This window comes from Myotis brandtii, unplaced genomic scaffold, assembly GCF_000412655.1.
Source record: "Myotis brandtii unplaced genomic scaffold, ASM41265v1 scaffold71, whole genome shotgun sequence".
Taxonomy (NCBI): Eukaryota; Metazoa; Chordata; class Mammalia; order Chiroptera; family Vespertilionidae; genus Myotis; species Myotis brandtii.
In genome coordinates this window covers 216,758-222,349 of record NW_005370787.1, presented here as the reverse complement: position 1 = coordinate 222,349, position 5,592 = coordinate 216,758, and positions in this window count along the sequence as shown.

Below are 5,592 nucleotides of genomic sequence, written 5' to 3'. Positions count from 1 at the left end.
TATCCAACGACTGGAACGTTATAACGACCGGAATGACCTGTCACTATGATGCCCACTGCAGCCAGCAAACTGGTCAGATCAGGGGTGAGGCCAGCTAGCCAACCTCCCATGGCCCCTCCCCCCGCCAGCCCTGCTCCCAATTGGTCTCTCCCACCTTGATCAAGGGAGGGGCAGCCGGCCAACCCCCCTGAAGCCCCTCCCCCCTGCTGGCCTGGCCCTGATTGGGCCCCCCACCCGTGCACGAATTCATGCACTGGGCCTCTAGTAAGTCATAATAATAGAAATCATAAATATTGACCTAATGAAGAATTATGATATAGGTATTTTGGGAAAATGGGAGAGAGATGTGCTAGAGAAGTAAAAATCTATCAGAGTAAAAATCCATAGATATCTAAATGTTTAATACAAAAAAATAACATTATGATACTGTTATTTAAAAAGAACATGACAAGGTAAATTCCTGAAAAAATGGCTACAGACTTTTAAACAAAGTGTAAAAAAAGGACAGGACAGAAAATCTCTATTTCTCCTCATCTGAATATTTACCTTTTAAAAAGCATGTGCATGTTTTATTTTGATGCGAATTAAATTAAAACACTTATTTATTAAAAAAATAAATTGAGGAAAGCATTAAAACACATCTTCTCTAGTTGTAATAAGGAGCTCTAAAAGCAAAAATGACTGTTTCATTAAGATTTGTTTCCATGATCTCGTTTTCTATTTGTTTGTTTCCATGGTTTTTTTAGAAAATATTTCTGTACAGTTTAAAAGAGGCCTTCTAAAATCCACTACAAAAATGAGGTGTCTTAAACATGAGAAAGGTTTCTGATAGGAGAATTTAAGCATCATAAGAAAAGAATTTGCTGGAAACCTTAAAAAAACTAGCAATCTGTACAATAACCTTTTATTTAGCTCATGCACTTTCCTTCATTGAAATACAAAATTATAACCTTTCAATTAAAGCAAAACTTTCAATTAAGGGACAATCTTCACTTTTTTATAGCTTTTTAATGATTTGACAATAATAAGTCTGTAAATCTTACGAGGCCTCATATGAAATGCTGTTTTTCTGGGGAAAGCTCTTCATGAAAATTTAGGTATGGTCTTGATGATCATTTTTATTTTTTACATATAATAATACTGAAATTCTGAGCTTATGCAAGATCTTACGGTCATATTTTAAAATAAAATTATATTTTTAAAAGGAATTGAACATATATGTGTGCATGTGTGTGGGCAGGTGGGGTGAATATAAATATCTGAATAATCAAAATAATTTCTAAAGTTGCTGTTTCAATTTTAATGAGACAAAAGACCTCTAGAAAATTTTCCAGGGGTAGAGTACCAAGTAAGTCAGGATTTATCTTGTACAATAATTTTGCCTTGAATTAATTTGTGTATGTTTCCCCCTCCTCCCTTCCTCCTCCTGTTGTCCTTCCTTTTATCCCCCAAAACAGTCAAACATTAACTCTGTAAAAAGGTGTCTTCAATAGTAAACTGATGAAGAGAGCTATATTAATAATTATCTAATTTTTATCCCCTTAATAGAGTCTGGGTTGATAATCCTGGTTATATTTCTATAGGTAAAAGCAAATCCTGAGAAGGATTCATCCCAATGATCCAGATCCACCTAAACCAGTGGTCTGCAAACCTCAGCTCACGAGCCACATGCAGCTCTTTGGCCCCTTGAGTGTGGCTCTTCCACAAAATACCTCATGCGGGCACGCACGTACAGTGCGAAGTTGACTTAAAACTTTAAGTAAAGTTTATTAAGTTAATTTTAGGGAGTGAAAGAAGATGTAGTGTTGAGGATTGAGAAAGGTATGTTGAGATGGTTTGGACATATAGGGAGAATGAACGAAAGGAGATAGATGAAACAAGTATACAAGACGAGTGTGGTTGGGAGAGTTGGAGGGGGTCGACCTCAGCGAACGTACCTCAATCAGATTGAGGACGTTTTTAGCAAAGGCCAGCTTAGGAGTACCCTAATTAAGTTAATAACAATGTACCTACCTATATAGTTTAAGTTTAAAAAATTTGGCTCTCAAAAGAAATTTCAATCGTTGTACTGTTAATATTTGGCTCTGTTGACTAATGAGTTTGCCGACCACTGACCTAAACAGTTCACTTAACGAGCTTGAGTCTTTGCAAGAGTGGCCCTCTCATCTGAGAGTTTCTTCCCAGTCTACCTAGCACTTCTTAATCATCTTTAAACTCAGCTTGGCATCCATTCACCTGCCTTCAGATGGTCTCTCTTGCCAATGTCCACTCCCCAACTCTCCGTATTAACCAGCATGCCCCTCACTCTGTAACATGCCCTCCACCCACCAAGGGCAGTCCTCTCTGGGGTGCTCTACAGTGCTGCCGCTGGCTTCTCCCATCATCTCAGTGTGTCACTTCAAAACACTGGACCAGGGGGTGTGTTATTATGATAACACAATTTAATTAAAGCTTACCAAACCAACAAAATGTGCATGGGCAAAGGATGTGTTTATCTTAAAACTAATTTGAATGCTATTTTTGAGAAGACTTGATGAAGTTAAGTCTTCAAAAATGAATGCAAGAAAAAATGTGAAAACTAAATAGATAAAATAAGCATAAAATTTTGGGGGGAAAATGAAAAATGTAGAGGAATAGGGAACTCGGGTGCTTCAAAAGAGTCCTTTTGAGTTCACTGCTGAGTAAATATATCAAAACTGAAAATCGTCAAAGATTCATTATAAATGTGCTTTACATAAGAAGGAAGCCTCAGATTTCCAATCTGTGGGCTTAGACACACAAAAAGGCTTGGGCTTTCTCAAAGGATTGGTAAAACAGAAAACCAAGCAACCAAACAAAAAAAACAATGTTTCATTGGGGAGAAAAAGCTTATGTTATTATGTACTCTCTTAAGTACCCACTTTAAACTCGGTGATTAACCAACTGTCCTTGATAACACATAATAAAGAAAAAAGGCTTCTATTTGTAAGTACATTCTGATCTGTAGCACCTTTGCTCATTAATAAACTAAACATTTATTCAATATATTCAATGCTTTAAACACTAGGCTAAGTTCTGAGAAGATAGTGGTGAAAAAGCAAAATGTGGTCTAACCCTCTGCCCTTGTGGGGCTTAAAATTGTGCAATGCCATGTTATCTTTTAGCATCTCATTGAACTATAAATGTGTGTTTACATATCGGTCTCCCTTGCTGTTGACAACCAGATAAAAAGTCTGAAGTATAATTTCCAATTTTGTATTTTTAGTGCCTTACAAAATATCTGGGAATTAGTAAAAACTAAGTTGGTTGAACTGAATTCATAAATAAAGCTCCACACTTCATTTTATCTGAAAATTCTAATATCTACAAGCTCATAGAGATCAATATTGGGACTTATAATTTGTAGATTTACCTGCTGGACAATCCAATGGCTGGAACTGGAACACAAGTACAGCAATAACTTTTTTCAATGGAAAAAAATGACCTCGCTATTGCACACTTACTTATTAATTGAGGCATTACTTACCTAGGGAAGTACTTACACAGCATGCACTTACTTTCAGAAATTTTCACTACAGTCAGTCCTCAGCAGGTCTCCGGCACAGAAGTTCAGCAAGGAAATAGCCTCACGTCATGAAAGTGCCTTTTAATGAATTTGTCTGCACAAAAGGTGAAAAGACCAGTCAGAGTAGCAATTTATTTCTAGTTGAGGGGGATGGGGCTTAAGCTGCAATTCTTCAAATGTTGCTGTTTCCCCCCCACTCCAAATTTAACACTTTAATCCCATAGTACAGACTGGAATATAGATGGGGCTTAAGCTGCAATTCTTCAAATGTTGCTGTTTCCCCCCGCTCCAAATTTAACACTTTAATCCCATGGTACAGACTGGAATATATATATAAGGATTCCTCAGAACAGCTTACACTTTTAACTATTTTTTTCTGCTAAAAAGGCCTTTTATTGCTGCCCAGAAAAAAAATTAATGAAAAGTCATATATGGTGCCTTAATCAATATCATTGATAATTTCATCTGAAAATCTAGATGTTCCTTTTTGACTCTCTATTGGAATCTAATCTTTGTTTCCAGGATGTATTGGCTGAATTATTACAGTCATCAAATGTCCTCAAGTACTAGTATATCTGCTCTCATCTGGTTTAAACGTCAGTCTTTGATGTTTCTGTGCTATCCATGGATGTCAAGATTTCTTTAACAGATGGTGGTGTTTCACACTTCCAGTTTCCAATATGACTAGAGCAGTTATCTGGATAACATGCATTCTTAATTTACTGAAAGTACAGCCACTCCACTGTTGTTTTTTTCTTGTGAAATTTAAAAATACAGAGAAATACAAATAACATATATCAAGTATCCATGAATCTACCACCCAGTATTAAAAGTTGTTAGTATTTTTGACACATTTGATTCAATGTTTTTAAAAAAGTGTCTATATGTATAAAATCCTAATATGCAAATAGACCGAACAGCGGAACAACCGAACAACTGAACAACCGGTCACTATGATGTGTGCTGACCACCAGGGAGCATGCATGGAACATGGCAGGCGTCACTGTGGGGATGGTGGAGCAGGTGAGTGGGGGAACCAGACCAAGATGGGGCGCCGGTCATTGTCATCAGGGTGAGCCTCTGGTGGTTACTGAAAATTCTTTGCTCCCATGTGCCACGGTCCCGCCCAGCACTCACACCTGCTGCCGGCGCCGGACCTGCTCACATCTGCTGCAGGCGCCAGTCCCACTTTCACCTGCTGCCGGTGCTGGAGCCACCGTGCGCACCCACTGCTGGTGCCAGTCTTGATCTCTCGGCACCATCAGCAGGTGCGAGCGGCAGTTGCTGGCCCCGATCACCCCTGAGGGCTTCTCCACCTCTCCCTGTTCCTGAGGGGCAATTGGGGCAGCAGCCAGTGCTTGCACCCATTGACAGCACCAGCCCCAATCACTCTGCGCTGTCAGCGGGTGTGAGCTGACAGGGGACAGGAGACTGCAGTGGGAAGGGCAGGGTGGGGGCACAGAAGATGGGCCAAGACCTGCCCCTGTGCCAACTGCAGCGTCGCAGCCCACAGTTCCTTTCAAGGTGCACAAATTTGTGCACTGGGCCCCTAGTATATAATAAAGTGTTATGGATAAAATTGAGGTCTCTTTGTTCTCTATTCCAAGTCTGAATTCTCTCCTTCCCAATGGTACCTTCCCCAAAGGTAGCCCTTTTCGTGAATTTAGTAGATATCTTCTATCCTATCTAATAAAAGAGAAACATGGTAATTAGCCATACCTCCGCTACCCTTCCCATTGGCTAATCAGGGAGATATGCAAATTAACTGCCAACCAAGATGGCGGCCGGCAGCCAGGCAGCTGACACTAACAGGGAGGCTTGCTTGCTTCAGTGACGGAGGAAGCCAAGCTTCCCCGCCTGCCTTGCCGGCCTCTGAGCTGCAACTCTAAGAAACAATGTTACAAATATAGAAGCTAAACAAAACCCCAGAAACCTGCTTTAGTCAGCCAGGCTTCAGCCAGCAGTACCGTAACATTGTATCAAATACAGAAGGCAAACAAAGGCCAGAAACCTGCTTTCAGCAGCCGAGGCCTCAGAGCTAAAGCTGG